Raw genomic sequence first — 17,928 nt, 5'->3', positions numbered from 1 at the left:
TTCCAACAACCTTCAACAGCATCTTTCAGGCGCGCTGTCAGATGCCTTTGATGAGGACATGTTCTCATGCTCTTTTTTTTAGGAAATCTTGGTTGTGTGACTTATCAAAATAGGGGTCTTTTCATAAAACTTAACAAGGCTTCAGCAAGAGGACCAACATGGAATAAAATCTGCATGGTGACTCTGTAGCAAAGGAACCATGGGCCCTACTGAAAGCAGGGTAAATGAGCCTCAACTTCTCTCTTGTAAAAGACAGTCATAAATGGGTACACTTGGGGTCCGATTCCGATCCAGGTCGGAAGGGCACAGAACGCGATCCGGCCGGAAAAACTATGAGCCGTACGCGTGTTTTCCGCCTGACTCGTACAGCTGTACGAGCGAGCAAGTATGATGCGAGCTACATGAAATACACCGAACGAGTCGTTTCCGGGTCCGAACCGCTCTGTGCGTCTTGGCCATAAGCAAACCGTGGCATGCAATGGATGCAATTTACGACCGAGCAAGTACCATGCACGGGTCGGACAGCCGGTGCGAGCTGGAGTGTCCGGCTCGCAAAACATCCAGGAAGTTGCCTTTCGGGGTCCGCGTCGGACGCCCTGTCACCCGCAGCCCTACGACTCGGACACAGGGGAGACCCAAGGATCTCCCCAACACAGGCAAGCACGGTGCAGATGGCACCGATGCGTACCCACTGTAGGGGGGGGGGGCATTCAGTCAATGGGAGGTCATGTACGCGTCGTATGACCGGCTCCCATTGACTTCTATGGGAGTCCGACCGAACTGAGTCTGGCAGCATACGGCCGCATCGTACTCGCTCGGTCGTACTGCAGGAATCCAGCTCGGTCGGAAAACACTCCGTATCCGGCTCGATGGAAGAGCTTTCCGACCCAGATCGGAATCGGCCCCTTAGTCTCTTACATATGGACCCAGTATCAATGCACTTGGCTCACCATTGACAGCTATGAACCTCTTCTATCCGATATCGCATGAATTTAAATTGACGACAAAATAGAGGATTTCTTTCTTGACGAAAGCCCTTACCAAGGTGGAATGGGAGGAACTATTCTTAAGCCTCAACATTTGTGACCTTTTAAGCAGTTATATTGACATGAGAAATGGAAAGGTTTGGAACATGGATGGTGTTACATAAGGAACAGAATATGTTTAAGGAGTGATGTGATTGCCTTATAACAGCGTGTCCAACTGCTGCACAATTTCGTGAAAAGCATGACTCTATGTGCTGACATTTTGGCTGATTGCTTTGTTTCAAAGTATGCAATTTTAAATTTAGTTGATCTCTCCTTAATAATTACTTCTGTAACTCCACTACAGTAGTGCTTGGAGGCGAGTGGTTATCACATATCGTAGGCACAGTACTCTTGACTATACTATAATGCATATTAGAACATTGGAATGTGGGGAGCTCCATTGAAGGCAAAGAAGTGACCCAGGGCTAATAATGGCTATATAAGCCATCTGCTTCAACATTCCAATATTTGTCTTTCTGCTGCTCTCTTTTAACTTTAGAACATTCCACCCCGAGAGGGTGGAATGTTCTAATAGCTTTATAGACCTTCTGCTACAGGGGAAATCGGTTGCTAATGGCCCTCTCATTATGGTTGAGGGCCTTCAACAACCAGTATAGCCCTGGACAGCGGGTTATAAGGCTATAATAAACTATTATCAGTGGTTGGCAGCCAATTTCAGCTGATAAAGGCTTCATAATAACTCCTTTATACTACTTAATCCTTTTATACTCACATAAAACATGTCTGCTATTGGTCTTGTCCAGCACTCAGTACTGTACCGGCCCAAAAAGCAGCCATCAGTAACTGAGCAATCATTACGTAACTGAAGAGATCTGTCACATACTTCTGGCTAATAAGACTCTAATCTAGTCCACCGCTCAGGTGCAAACTAGTTACATACTATGATTGCTTCTTTATGTCTCACAATGATATTCAGATATGGGATGATAGTAACAAAGTCCACCCAGGCAGATCTCCCTACCACTTCTCTCTCCAAACATGCCAGATCAGGAATATGAACTTTAAACAAAATATCAGGTTGGACAACCCTGAGCAGTAACCATCTAAGAGACTTAGAAATACCATAAAGGAACCTGCAGAGGTGCTCAAAGCTTCCAATTTTATGAAAACCATAATCAGCACATCTGTCTCTCACACCTTTTCCTCCACCACACTGCTAAATACTTGTTCCATAACATGAAACTGCACCTCTGTGGTTATCACGCATTACATGGAAACACTTCCCAAATAGGATCAAAAACAAAGACAGCATTCTTCCAAGCACACACCCTACCCAACATAGCTAGCTACCCATGTAGAGAAGCGCTTCACTGCCCCACTTAGGGACAGTACATTCGATATAGATATTGCTAAATAATGCAATACAGTACTACACAATAGCATACCTCATGTATGCAGATCTGCCACAAGTGATATGCTAATTATTACCATTGTTTAGGGTATGAGAGGGGCATCGGGACCCATTCGAGGCTTTGCCTCTCATAAGTCATGGCCCTTCCCGACACTCAACAGTAGTAACAAATAGCATATTACAATATGGTCCTCTGCATATAAACTATTTATATTTTCTCATGGTATGTTATGTTTTAGCCTGGTAGAGCTCTGAATGATTTGAGATGAAGACTGTGTATGAAAAAGTGGTATTGCCTACACAGTCTTCCATTCAGGGGCAGCTCTTCCATTATGGCGGAGGAGCGCCGTCCCACTGCAGGAGCCAGCAAGTGAAAACATCATCTACAATAAAATGATAACAAATCAATTTTATTATTATTTTATTTTTCATGATGGAGCTGAGTCTTGGGGGCAGGGCCATCCTCTGACAGCAGCAAGCGTGTAGGAGGAGTGGTAAGTGCACTGCAAGTGCATATGTCGATTTTGCCGGCTGTCTTAGGAGGGCCAAACCAACATGCGCACTTAGATATCTCCAGTCTGTTGAATGGAGAACAACAGGCACAGGCTCCCAGTCCATGTGGAAGCGTAAAGCCAGCCCGCTCCGCCCAATCCTGGAGCTTCTGTTTTGCTGGGTAATAGTATTACCAGCATGAGAGCAGCATCTGGATTGGTGCAGGGGAGTCTGGGAGCCTGTGCAACAGGAGCAGAAGAGCACCGAGGAGGTGATGCGGCAGGCAGGTTTTACGTTCTATTTTTTATTATTGTCCCATGCACTGCCTCGCCACTTTTCCCTGCTAGCAGCCGGCACTGGTTCCATTTACTCATAACACTGGGACGGGCATTTGAGGCAGAATGCAGAGTCATGGAAAGCATCCTTGGGTAAGATAGAAACATGTCAGTTGGCATTCAGGTAACCACACTGTCTCCTGTCCAGAACGTTTGATTTACAAACCACGGATTTTACCCTAATTAGTTCAATAGTAGCTGAACAAAACTACAATAGCCAGAACGCAAGAAGCAATCATGCGACACCCAGGACTAGAAACAGTGCTCCTTATGACCTGGCGGGAGGTGGTAATCCTAGTTGGCATGTACATGCTCTGCTGGTATCACAGGGCCGGACTGGGAACCAAAACCGGCCCCCTCGGGGGGGCGAGCGCTTTGCCAGGGCCGCTTTTCGGCCGATTTTGTTACAGGGCCGATTTTGCAGCTATGCTGCAAAAACGGCTCTGTAACAAAAACGGCCCCCAGGGCCCAAAACCGGCCCCCACCCTTGCGGCCGACCGGGGGATTGCCCGGTGCCCGCAACGGCCAGTCTGGGCCTGACAGTGGCATTGGGTTAAAGGGTATCAGGTTAACTATGCTTTCCATCCGTCGGGGGTACAGTCGGTACTTTGGAACTTTGGTAAGTGGGGATGTTTTCAGTAGGAGCAGCACCTTCCTTCTTCTTAGGAAAAAAACGGCATGGCCCCATTAAAGGTAAGCTGTGTGCCTGAGAAATCCAAATTCTCTCCCATGCAAAGCACTGTCAAAGCACACAGTTTAAACAATTCCTTAGTAGACTGCCATCTAGTGGTCAAGCACAGGAATGCAAATAAGTAACAAGGTAAGCTCTTCTGAATATGCTTTCTTATCCATACTTTGATTAATACGCGAAAGGCTTAAATGCATTGTTATTTGGTCTCCATATTTTCAATTATTATGTCAATTTACACAGAGACAAAAAAGGGAAGGTGGACAAAAAGAACAGATGCATGGTGAAGCCCGCCGACATAACATTTAGGCAAAGTCGAGGGATCTAAGCAGCAGGGCCTAAACGTGCCGATGAAACCCCCTGCTCGTTTTTTGTTATAAAATAATCATTTAGTAGCAGCATCTATGTCGTCAACGTCCAATGGCATCTTTATTTCACCCCGTGCCCTGATAAACCATTTATAAAACAGACCAGATTTTAACACATCAGTCCAGGCCTTTCACAAACCTTGTGCCACTTTTGCATCATTTTTAACATGGGAAAGTGACGCAAAAGTGGCGCATGGGGCATGTAAATCTGCCCTTGTAAGTTTATCACATCTTCCAAACAAGTTTCAAAGTTTACGACTGAGGCAGACCTCTAGTTCTTGAAAATGAAATTTCTTGCATTGGCACTACACAAAGATTTTGCCAGACATTGAGAGATGATGACGTTTGTTTTCATCACCAGGGACATATATATATATATATATATATATATATATATATATATATATATATATATATATATATATATATATATATATATATATGACTTTCAGACAGTCTTTCTCAGCCAGTGGTCTGTTGTTGTCATTCAGGTTTTATTTCCACCCACTACAGCATAGGGCAATGCGTCAGTCCACTTCAGCCTTTGGGTAACGTCACAGTGTTTAATAATGGGTTGTTTTGGTACATGTGAAAATTAAAATGTGTCTGATCCTGTCAGTGGACCTGTGTCGTCTACCAAATGTAGGAATGTGTGTGCTGACGACTTTCCCATTTATTTTGTTCCATGGAGTGACCGGTAGACTAGCATAGTCAACCAACTTAACCAGCTTTCTTTCAGCTTTGTTTGAGAATGTTCACTGAGAATTACCATTCTTGCATTACCACTGCACACTGAATAAAGATTTTGCCAGATAGAATTTAGTGTGGTGTGTTTAAGCTGTCTTGTTATGAATGGTTCTAAGGAATGTGTTTCTTTGATGGGAAAATGCTGTTGAGGTTGCCCGGTTTGTCAAGTATATGCCTCTGATGCCATGAATTGGGTGTGATGGTGGAAGGAGGTCTGTCTAGCATGTTGTGGAGCTAATTATATCAATACAGTACTGAGTTATATGCATTGTTGTATGATAAATTCTGTTGTGAGTTTGGTGCTATCTATCTGCATGGAATATCTGAACTCTGCTGGATATATGCAAGCAGGTCTGTCTAATGTGTTCTGATGGGTGGTGTGCTGGGCAGTGGGAACAGAACAATCAGTCCAAGTAAAACAAGTAGTTGTTCTGTGTGTTTCCAATACTGAGCTGACATACTGTGCTAGCACTTTCAGTATGAATAGAGTTCCTATTTTTCATGGCAAGGTGTTGCAGCATGTGCATTACTGAATTCCTGAAATGATGGAGGCGGGGGCTCTGAACACTAAGATAGTGATTGGACGCGTGGATCCAAATGAGAAAAGTGATGGGGGAGGAGATGGGCGTTTTTGTGTGGCCTGTGTAATTCTGCAGACCATTTCTAACTTCTGAACCATATCCCTCTCATTCATCACGTGACCTGCCCTTGCCCATAGTAAAAGTAGCCATGGTGGAAAGGAATATGATATTGCCTCTTAAATGTTGATGATGAGAGCCCTGCCAAGGTGCACTCTATAGGTTGTATGGTCTGGTCCTTACCTTAATTAATTCTGATCAGGAGGATTTATCCAAGCTAAGTCCCGTAGTCATAATATAAGGAGGCTCTTTTGTAGAAATCACACTGCAGCAGTGAAAGTGATACTTCATTAGAATTGCTCAGTCTTGATACTGGAAAATCAGTTACCATGATCAAATGGGAATGTAGGCTGTAGTTCAGTACAAAACTCCTAAGGTTCATCAAACTGATCTACAGAGGCCCTTGCAAAGGTAAAAACTGTTTGCACCACTTTGGCTCAAATCTGGACGCAAAAAGTGGTTCGCGGTTTGTCTCTAATCGAGTTTGTTGTCATAATCACCTCTGGTAGATGGTATGTTGATAGACCTGAGCACCTATAAAAGTTTGTGGTGTCATCACCGTATGCGGATGACCTAATGGTACAATAAAAAAAAGTCCTCTGCAGTACCCTGAGGGGGTAGATTTTGTGAGATGCAGGGTTAGCTAGAGTTGGTACCAGGAGCACCATCTAACTAACTTGATAGTCATATCAGATGACATGCAATGTAACTGTTCCCTGATGGAACAAAGGCATAACTGCACAGGCTGTGATGGCCAATAAGAGTGACGAAGTGGTCAGTGAGCAGAGAGGAATTGGGGGGATGTAAAGTAAAAAGTAAAGTAAATTGATACTTGTATAGCGCACTACTCACCCGCAAGGGTCTCAAGGCGCTTGAACGAATACCGCTGTGGAACCCATCCTGGCTTTCCCTGTGAGGTGTCCACTCCTGGGCACCCCCAAGGTGGAGGCCAGGCATCCTTAGCGTTGTGGGGGCCGTTGTGGAGATTAAGCAAGCTATTGCCCAGAGTTGCAGAGTGGGACTCCATGATTGGAATAGGCACCGAGGCGAGAATGATCAGGTCCGTGGAATTTTTGAGCGCAAGACCCGCCGAGGCGGGGAATTGAACCCTGGCCCTGGGCTAGACCTCTGCATCAGGGTCTGCCGCTCTAACCATTGAGCCACACTTAGAAGGTGATCATCTAGAAACACTGTAAAAAAGAGGATTGTAGACTAAAAGGGCGTAGAGAATTTTTGCTCTCAAGCTTTATGCATAATAGCTTATTTTATGATTGTTTACGAAAACGTTGTTGCTGTTTCGTTGTACAGTAGATAATGAGTATGTATTCCCAATTCCTCACAATAGCAGTCTTGGAAAGAGTGCAGGCTGTGTTCTTCACCAGGATCATAAGTTGTGAAGTTCTAATTATTCAGAACTCCACAGAGCTAATCAGAAAGTGCTTAATTCACCGAGCTGTCTAGAGTGGGGTAAACAAAAAGATGGCAGCATAATGGCTGAAGGTGGTTATGCTCAATCTAATATAATGCTGTCTGTCCAGTGCCTGTTTGCAGTCTGTTACTTGATGCTTAGATAAGATTGTTATCATGCTATCTGCCCTACATCCACATTCTAGTGAATGACAAAAATGTAATTTCCATTTGATAGTGATTTGCTTTAAATATATACTGTATTTTTCTAGTTAGATTAATTCTAATTATGAACAGAATTTAGATAGTGTGACCCCGAAACAATTAAGGAATGCTGAATTATTAACCATTGAGGAAACTCACTATAGACGTCCCCTTACCAGCGTTAAAGCTGTATTTAGGAACAGAATGTTCAATTTATGCTAACACTATAATATTACCAAATTAATTATGAATTAGCTTTGTTCAATTTTATCATATGCAATCACGGATGCATGCCTGGAAGTTATATTGTAAACCATCACTTTGCTTAAAAGTGTTAGCATCATTTCTAAATTTAAATTACATATAATCCGATATTAATACAGAGACCAATGTCAGAGCTCGAATACAATCAACCACCAGCATAGGGTCATTGTTTTGAATGTACGTGAATTCTGTGAGAAAAAAAATCTAATCAAACCCGTTCTTATGCCTCCGAGGAGACCCTCAAGGGATATTCCCTGTGCACTGCAAGTCATCCGACACTGCTGGTGTTGTGCCCTCCAGCCCACCCGTGTTCTCCTGCCCTACGCCTTGGATATCCAACTGAGGGGTGTGGAGCATATTTTCCACGGCAAGGGATTGAGGGGCCTGGTGGAATACTTTGCCTATAGGGTACATCACATAGTGGACCATTTCAGAGATGTGGAACTTCTAACGTTTTAAGATTTTTCAACTACTTTTGATATCCCGATTGAGTCTGTTTCTACTACATCGGGTGGTAGTTGCCAAGGTGCGTCTTCATTAGAGCATTGGCGTGGAGGAGCCCCAGCAACACAGTACTTGCCAGACACAGTGTACCACGTAGGGCTGCTTTAGGTCAGTGACGTGTTACAGCATAATATTGTTACACCCTTAGTGGGGCTTCGTTAAAAATGGGGAAGAGTTTGTACTTCCTATTACAGAAGTGGATTGGGCTAAGCTACTTGCTTGCACCTAAACAATATTTAGAAAGGCTAGATTTAAGCTGATGAACTTTTATTATCTGCATAGGGTGTATCTAACCCCGGGTAAAATTTCTCGGATCTTCCAGGCAGCTGATGCGTCTTGCCCTCGATGTAGAGAACAAGGAGCGGAGATGCTTCATGTGGTGTGGTCCTGCCCTCTATTGGAGGATTTTTGGAGGGAAATAGTGACTTCTATTAATGAGGTGACACAGCGATCGATTGACTGTGCACCCCTGACATGCCTCCTGGGGGGATTCCCCAGACCTGCAAAACGCAAGACTACTACAGGGTTCATAGATCTGGCTCTTTATCCTAGCTAAGCATGGGATTACCACGCCTTGGAACGCCACTAGGGCCCCTAGGTTTGAGAAATGGAGGGAGAATTTGATCCAGTGGGCGGGATACAAAGCGCAGTGTTACTCAGAGAAGTAGGGAAAGGTAGAGGATCAATGGATAGGGCTCAAGCTTGGCATAATTTACTGGACTGTCTTAGGGAACTTGACATGGATGATATCACTGGTGTAGGATGCACGTAGCAGCAATATTGGAACATGCGTACCTTGGGGTGGGAGGTGCACTTACGCCGTGTCATATCATTCTTTTCTATGCCACCGGGCTTAACAGACTTCCGTGATTTTTTAATTAATAGGGTATAGAGCCAAGGGCATTAATAGTTGATGGGGGGAGGAGAGGGAGTTAATGTCTAATCCTAGTAGGGTTGTTTTCTTTGATATACCGTAATGCGTAGTTACCAAATGTCTATGTAATGACTCGTTTTTACATGTATATCCTGAAAAACTAATTTGGTATATGTTTATAATAATTTAAATGCCAATAAAATTCTGTTAAAAAAAACTATATTTTTACCTAACAGTAACGTATGATTAATGCAGCACATTCACTATAAAACTAAGCCTTTCTGTATATCTTTTAGCCTGAGCAAGCCTGTCTTCAAGGGTGAAACCATTATCAGCTATATTATTTATTTAACTTTTATGTCAGAAAAAACACCAAACTGTTGTAATTATTTGGCTGCATGTTTGTTCACTTCATCAAGTTGTCACACATACGACGAAATGTGTCACACATGCTCACACATTCAGATTGTCAACTTCCTTCACCATCTGGTGCAAAAGCAAAAGTGATCGAGCAAAACTAATTAAAATGGGAGTAGGCCAATCGCAGATGTATAAATGATGTGTGTTATTTAAAGGAGACTAAAATGGATTTCATATCATCCTCATTGTTCATCAATATTGTAATGGTATTGTAATTAACTCCCACTACAGTTCCTAAAATATATTTTTTGAAAATATGTAAATTGGGAACCCCAGTATGTCTGTATAATGAGCCTCCTAAGGAATTTAGCCAAGCATGACAGCCCTCTTTCAGCTTCTTACCCAAATGAGGACACTGCAATTCCAATTAGTCATAAATATTTAGTTTATTGTAAGTCTTGCTAGCAGGATCCTTCAATGTGAAATTTTAATTCAATTCCTAATTATAATTATCGTGGTCCCAGTAAGAGACTCCTCCCTTTGGCATCTTGAGGGCATCCTCCGTTTTAATGTGGTCCTTTTATTAGCCAATTGGGCTCATCAGACGCCTTACATGATGGCCATTGTTGGCATATTACAAACATCACAGGTGCTTTAGCTGCCCTGACGTAGGATGTCACCCCCCTTGGTGACTGGTGGGCACATTGGGCATGGAGGTACTACTGTTGGGTGTATTGTGGGCATCACTGACATTATGAGTTGACCTCCTTGGCATACGACAGTCATCCCAGGCTGTGTGCTGCCTCTAGCATATAGTGGACAAGTATGGCTTTTCATGAACATGCTGATAAAGGGTGGGCATATATGACATTTGGATGCCGACAAGAGCATATGGTGGGCATCCATTGCATTTGATTGTGATTCGTTAATATGTGAGGCAGGCCCTGTGTGACAGGAGCAAATGTAAGTACTTGCTTAAATTGACAAACTGGTATTTGGGGACAAAAGTTGTGGATTTACTGTAGAAAAAAATACTGCTATTTCGATGATTTTTTTAGAAAAAGTTAAACTTTTGCTTCGACATTGAGCTAATTTGCCATAAATAAAAGCTTGTATTTTTGTTCTAAATGGTGTGTATTTTTAGAAATTGACAAGTGGGTGTAGGCAAGAAAATTAGAGCATACCCATAATCTGTGTAAAGCTGGTGTATAAACGATAAGTCATGCTGTGCTGAGCCTATATTTTGCTGATTTTAGTATTTTTTGTGTTAGAGGGCACTTTCTGCTATGACTGTTTTTATATTAATCATGTAAAGGTAGTTCATCATCTATATTGATTAAACTTTTTATGACATCATTACTGCTGGTGTTTGAGATAGAGGCATCCTCCTCTAACATTGGTTTAAAGCTTATTGATACGTCTCCTGTCTGAGCCAGTAAAACATCTGTACCCTGACTAGTACCTTTAGTGTCTTCTGGGTTTATTTATAAATGTATTTTGGGGAACCTAGTGTAGTACTCTCTGCCCAGCAATCTACAGACTGAGATCATGATATAATTTTCCTGCCAAGCAGATTTTATGTTATAATATAGGACAGAAAATATATGTATAAAGGAAAAAAACTGGAAAATTAAAGGATGTGAAATGATAGACCTTGTCAGACTGCATAATAATAAATGACCTGCCTGTAAAACCTATGGCTTTTGCCAACTGTTGTGGGAATGTAACAGAAAAGCATGCTTTGCCACCATGTTTCGAGCAGTGAAACTGCAACACCCTTAGGAAGTGTGTACTTGTTGTGCATGCTAAGAAAGAATTGGACTATTTTATACCTGCCCATTAAGAACTGCTTGTAAAGCCCATGACTTTTTAGCCAAATTATTTTAAAAATGTGCCTGCATTAAAAAAAATGAATTGGTGGTTAGAATCTTCGCAAACCTTTCCCTGGGAAGTGACGAATGTTCGCTTCACTCACTCCATAAAATTCTGCTCAGCTTTAAAGGTTCACCTGTCACTACTCATATTTACACAGAAAAGGCTTATGATGTGTAATGCTAATTTGTGTTAAGCCACAACGGTTCCCTTGTCTCCTTTCCACCACAGGAGAGCCTCTTCTCTTCAGTAGACTCCTTTCACTTGCCTCCGATATGTGCGATTTCAAAGTATCCTATATGAAAGGTGTCTGTCCCTGCGGTGGAACAAGGCTCGCCGTGTGCGGCCACGCTGAGTCAAGTTTTACATAAGGACCTTCTTCCTGTCGGAGGAGTGATCCATCACCCATGAGTCACAAGCAGTCCGTCCCATACATTCATGTCACATGGATCCATCCTTTGAATTCCAAAGCAGAGTACTTCCGAGCTCATTCAAAGAAATCTGTTAACTTACACCCGCCTACGGTGTCGAGCACATCTGCCGTAGTGCTTGTCTGTGCCCGAAGAGGACCTGTCGGTACACAGAAGAGCCCCTCCTGGCTTTTCAAGTAGTCTCAATAGGCCCTAGGTGTGGCTAAACTCATACCTGCTCAGCGCCAGGATACCATCCTGGGTGTAAGTGAGCTCTACAAGTCTCCGTAACATAACATAGCAATGACTGAACTGGAAGGTTAAAAAAGTAGCAAAAATTGTTGAAAAAAATTCTAATTTGCAGTAGAAAAGACCGCCTGTGATCACCTCCACACATCATATAAAGCATCAGCAGCCCTTCGTGGAGAAAACTCACCCCCCCCAAAAAGGCTTTGTGGAGCTCTAGCAGTGCAAATTCTAACTGAGTAACACTAGTGACCTTTTCTCTTGTTCGTTACACGGATATTTATCCCCCATAATGTTAGTCACCCTTTTATAGAGGTTGTTTGGTATTGGCTTTCCACTTTTACTTTCATTATTCTCAAAGTATCACAAATATTAAGCTGATTAGCAATCAAAGAGGGCGAAACACGTCAATGATTGTAGGCTACCTTTGAGAGGTGTCAATATTTGACCGATATTCACATGTAAAGTGACATTATCATTCTTCTAAATGTGGTCGTTTCCGGTCAGCAAGCCTATAAGAACGTAGCATCCATTGGTGCAGCACGTGCAGTGGCACCAGGGCCCAGAGGCGTGAGACGCCCATTGACCCCTGGTAATTGCTGTTTTTCGTCATGGAAACAACAGCCAGGGGGCAGTTCCTACCTTGCACTAGGGCCTGTGACGCACTGTCTACGCTGCTGCATACCTATACATGAAATCGGCGGTTAAAATCCTTCAAGAATGCCCAGAAGGAGGGCTTTGTGTTAAAAGTACTTAAACTGGTTTATTTGTTTCTGTTCCACGCCACAGGTGGCTGGAATACTTTACATGTTGGAAAATATTTACGAATTGAAATAACAACAGGTCATCCGGCAAAAAAATAAATAAAAAGAATGAAAGGTCGTGTTTCTTCTTGGACGGCGAAAAATAGAGGGGCTTCCTGAGGAATGCCCTCGCAGACAGATCTGTTTCTTATTGTAGCGAACAGTAAAGCCGGGATAATCTTACACAAACAGTCTTTCGGGCTAAACCACGGTGTCACGGGCAGACACAACGATCCTAGTCAGAAGTAAGGAAGCTTCTAGAAAACAGACCCCTGTGACTACCCGCAACCACACGGCCGCTTGTTTTCATCATGCAACAAGAATACAGTTTAATTAATGCATGCAATGATTTTCTTTAAATGCACCATGTTGGCTCGGGTCACCTGTTTGTGCGCAGCAAGCCCTGCCTCAGACAGTAACATAATCTCCTCAGAATTACAGTCCACCAGATTACCACAGAGCCGAGGCCTTGCTCCTCAGACACCGATCCCCATCTGGAGAGCGGCTTTGGCTGGCCGGGACCGCCCCCTCTCTCTCTCTCTCTGCACGTTCTGCTTTTTTTCCAGTAAGGTAGTGAAACTATTGAAATAATAAAAAGGCACATGTGAGCGTGGACTTTCCAGAGGGTGGTGGAAGCTGGTTCCCCTCTGTGAAACAAAGCACTGATGGTATGCGCGGTAACCCAAGAAGGCAGAAACCCGAGAGCCGCCACCAGCCTACCCGGAGAGTTAAACGAAAGAGTTTTATTATTTATTGACACAGCAAGCCCTTCGGATGCTGGGGAGGGCAGCCGGTGAGTCCCATCTGACGTCTGTGGAATGTAGAGTTTGCACTCCAGGCCGGAGCGGCGCGTCCTGCGAGGGTCGCTGGGTGCAGGTAATGTGACAGGCAGTGTCCTCGGTCCTGGACGCGGCCGCACCGAGGGGAGGGCCCGGGCCTCCTCTCTGCCTCACCGCACACCTTGTTAAGGAGGTTAGATCCCATGTGCTGACGCGCGTCGGGTCCGCGGATCTGTGAACCTGCAGGAGGAGGCTTTGAGGGTGTCTGGGAGGTAAAGCCCTGCCTGTGTGTGGTGCCGGAGGAGCGTGGTGCACCTTAACCCGTCCCTGTCCGCAGCTGGCAGCGGGGCCCGCCCTGCAGGAGTCACAGTGTGAGGGAGAGGGTGAGGAAGCTGACATTTCACTCACTGCTCGCCCGGGCTGCCAAGGGGAACTGTGCCGGCCCGCCGCCAGGACAGGAGTAAACCAATGGACGGCTAGCACGGGTCAGGGGGTCGACCATCACTGCTGAACCGGATCCCCAGCACTAACCGGGACGACCCGGTAAGTACCACTCACACTGCCCCACCAGCAGTGGGACATCTCTTTCCTTCTTTGAAAATGATATTGACAGGTGCCTGTCTTAAGATATGTGTCTAGTCTAACATACATTGGTTTCTTGTGATATACACCTTCTTTCTTTTGGATAGTGCTTCATACCACCATTTCCAGTTTCTAGGCACAATAGGCGTCACTGTTTAACCAGCTATGTGATACTTAATTGTCTAGTTGTTATAGCTCGTCCAGTTATGATACCTTTGCATTCATGGAATTCAATGCCATTTCGGGAAATGTCTGATAAAATCAAGGCAACTGTTGTAAATTAGCTATGGAAACTGAATGGAATCATTTTGAATACGCAGGATCATTTATGACCGCAAGGAAAATACACAAAAAGCGAATCATGTAGGTGACATTTACCCATTGTAAAGCCGTAATACAATCAATCAGGAGTTTGTATAGCGCTGCTAGGCACCCGTGAGGGCCCGAAGGCGCTGTGTCCATTCTTTGCCCTGACACTAGACAATTATTGCCTCCCTTTATCCACCTGTTGGGTGGAGGAATGTGCATTTACAGAAACTGATTACACTTTGTGCACAACCCATAGCTGGAAATCAGGCGCACACACAGTTTGCACCCATCTCAAAGTTGCCCTGACACTTAGGATGAGGATGTAAATGATATTCATATTATTGACCTTGCAAGGATGAAAGGTCAGGTAAACCAAGTAGGATTTGAACCTGTAACCACAAGGTCAAACGCAGACATCTGCGGTGAATTCACTAGCCTATTAGAAACAAAACTGCTTTATTTTTCATTATAATGGACTACAAGTCCCAGAATGCAAAGCACAACGTGGAACTGGGCGAGCTACTCACGCCAGATGTAGGATAAGAGTAGATCATTGGGTATAAGAAATCCAGTTCTTTATAGTGATTTGTATTCTTGCTCACATACATAGATGAGCTAACGCTGTCTGCGCTGTCAGTCATCACACGAGTGTCAGATATCTTGCCTCGAGGAGGTTTCTTTAATGCCTTCTGTGCTTCGAAAGGTGCCTTGAATGCGGCTTTGTCTGGATTTATCACAAAGAATTGTAAGCAGTCACCGACCCTGTGTGTCGGATTCTGGAACAGTGCGCGCTGTCAGACTGCCAGCAGTGGGAGGCAAACCTGATCCCTGAAGCAGGAAGATGATGCTAGGGTTTGCTTTAAAAAAAATGTGGCCTGCTCTCATACTTAAAACATTGACATTCAAGGAATGTTGGGACTGGCCAAAGGGTCTGTTTGGGTAATCATTTTTGCAGCTGGGCTGACATGGCGTTATTCCCCGGGGGAATCCTTAGCGAAAACACCAGTCACGTGGTCCGCTCATCGCCCAATGAAAACGCAGAGTTTGAGCAGAGAAGTGTTCACTATGCCGGCGCATACCCTGCCCATTTCTAGACCGCCTCCCCGCAAGGGCTTACGCCTTTTGCGTGGCATCGGAAAATAATAATTTGTGTGTAAAGCCTCGGGCAGGCTTGTAAAACAATCAACCCTTGAAAATGTAGAGTGGGTATTTCTGAGAAGACAGGCGGTTACCGTCTGCGTCACTCTGGAAAAAAGGAATGTGTTTCACAGTCTTCCAGCCTCCACCTGTGTGGCTGTGTTCCACAAACACGCCAAACTGTGCGTTCACCTTTAATCGCTTTTCATTATGCGGCTGTGTGTCCCAGTAATGAATGGGGGACTTTATGCCGTCAGAAGCCGTGTGTTTTGGGATCCTAGGGTGCTGAGGAGCATTAAATCACACGGTGGCACAGTTTGCCAGACAAGAGGCACCCAGCTGTAGCTCCCCAGAGTAAACACCTCACAGACACGGCTTTGTGCAGCTGTTGGGTGCGCTGGCAGGGCCGGCAGTGTGCTGCATTGCCCTGCAGAGGGCGCTGTGCTGGCTGGGGTGGAATGTACAGCAACCACCTGCAATTTATACCCCTTCACGTTACTCCCTGAGTCACGTGGTCAAGTTTTAGTGGTAGACCAAAAAGAAAAACAAACAAGAAATATTTCTTCATTTGCAGGGGAGGGTCGAGTGAGGACAGGCTGGGCTGCAGGAAAGTGGCCCGGCAAGCTGGCAGGGCTGGGCCAGGCTCAGCTACATTCTAAACGTCCTGGAATCTGGCTGACTCTTTCCCGTCCTGTCTCACTGACCTCCATGAAAATCCCCGATTCCCTAGAGGCCTTGCGACTGTGGGGTGGACAATCAGTATCCCATGCCAGTTTTAGGATTGTCCACTTTAGGGCACTACGCAAAACCTAAAGCCCTCCTCCTGCGCATTCTTGAAGGATTTTAACCTCCGATTTCATGTATAGGTATGCAGCGGCGTAGACAGTGCGTCAAGGGCCCTAGTGCAAGGAAGGAATATAAAAGTGGAGTACGTTTTAACGCCTTCCATACACAAATGGCGCCAGTTTTTGTTGTCCACTCCAGTGGTGAGGATGTATATCCAAATACAAATGTTTTACTTGTTCTGATAATGGGTATACCCGGGTGAGTGAGGGGGTGAGGGGTGTAAGCCAGGATTCTGCCTGCCCCATCACAGGAAAAAAAGTACTGTGCCAGGGAAATGGTTCCCCCATGTACCCCCACTGAGACATGCCATCTATACAGCTCTCCAATGCTAACTAACTAGGTTTGCGCTTCAGAAATGCCAAAACAAACTACATGCAAACCTTTTCCCCTCTTCTATCCCTCTGCTACCCTTCTCTTACCAAATAACTGAATAACATATCCACCACTCAAATTACTTTCATATTTCACTATACTAATTCAACACTAATCTTTTATGGGTCCGGGGAAGCGTGCTACTTGTCGAAAAAGCGCTTCGATGCCTTATCAGGGGTAGTAAGCACTATATAAATGCAATTACAATACAATACATGTAAGGGCCGCAGCCTTTGGCAGCCTCCACCACACATGCACACGGTTGGAGGCCCACGTCTGTAAAAGCAGTTTATTACACTTCATCCATTGCATACAGGTTAGTTAGTGGCTGAATGTTGTAGGAGTTGAACATTATGAAGAGATGGACATTGATAACATTTATAAGTGGGTTTTATCCCTAAAAATACAGTGTAGCATCTGTCGTTTGTACAGTGTGATCTCATTTGCTTTTCTTGCATGACATTATGCTTGCTATATCTGTCAGTATATGTGTTTTTTGGTGGCCACTGTTTAAATGCATCTGGTTAGTTATCATTTTAAGGTTGGTTTTCCATCTTAGAATTAAATATTATGGGATGATTGGGCATGTATAGAGCTAAGCTTTATTTAAAGGAAAGGGTAGTGTGCTGTTCTGGCGTGGGTCTTCACATGTTTTTTTTATCACATACAGAGAGACATAGTACACCAGGGGTATGTGAGGGAGGGGCAGTGGACCACATGTGGCGCGGGAGTGGGATGCATGGTACAGTCTGCCAAGGAAGTGGAAAGCAGGTAGTGTCACATGGTCCTGTAAATCCTCTGGTAAACAGGATGATGACCTCCCACCCCTCCTCTTTGCATGAGTGGAATGAATGGTAGCTTCCTGGACCATTTAGCCAGTCATAAATGTTGGTGGGCGGAGCCAGATTTAAAGGGAGGACACCACATACACCAGACAAACAATTATCAGCCCATATCTCATTAAGATCCAAGTGCGAATAATATGCTGACCACGAGAACGTGCTTTTCCAATTATAAATTTGGAAAAGGAAATTTCTGCAAGAGACGGATGTTTGGAAATGCAGATCAAGAAAGAGAATTGAGCTGATATCAATGCTGAACACCCTTTGTGGTTATTGGGAACTGATTCTGGGAAGAATCTCGCCACCCAGTTCCACAAATGTACTGTATTAACTTGTCAATCACCTTGTGAACCTTGAACTTATCTGAGGGAATGAGGTACCCTGGACACTGAGTGAGATCAAGGTGCTGGCTGTACTACCTTTAAGCACTCTCAGATCCAAAAGACTGC

At 44.4% G+C, this 17,928-nt stretch overlaps 1 protein-coding gene across 5 annotated transcripts in view; it reads left to right on the top strand.

Annotated features, from left to right (window-relative positions):
• The window catches only part of IQSEC1 (IQ motif and Sec7 domain ArfGEF 1), a 492,992-nt gene that overhangs the window by 146,355 nt on the left and 328,709 nt on the right, over positions 1 to 17,928 (top strand). Inside the window, exon 1 of one of the 5 annotated variants that reach the window (XM_078661444.1) lies at positions 13,254 to 13,934. The exons of 3 other annotated variants lie outside the window; for them this stretch is intronic. The gene's annotated coding sequence lies outside the window, so the exon portion shown is untranslated. Of the gene's footprint in view, positions 1 to 13,253; positions 13,935 to 17,928 lie in introns of those variants that run through there. One more of the 5 variants, XM_078661449.1, reaches the window with a different exon arrangement.

This window comes from Lissotriton helveticus, chromosome 9, assembly GCF_964261635.1.
Source record: "Lissotriton helveticus chromosome 9, aLisHel1.1, whole genome shotgun sequence".
NCBI lineage: Eukaryota > Metazoa > Chordata > Amphibia > Caudata > Salamandridae > Lissotriton > Lissotriton helveticus.
This window is presented reverse-complemented; position numbering and strand designations above follow the sequence as displayed.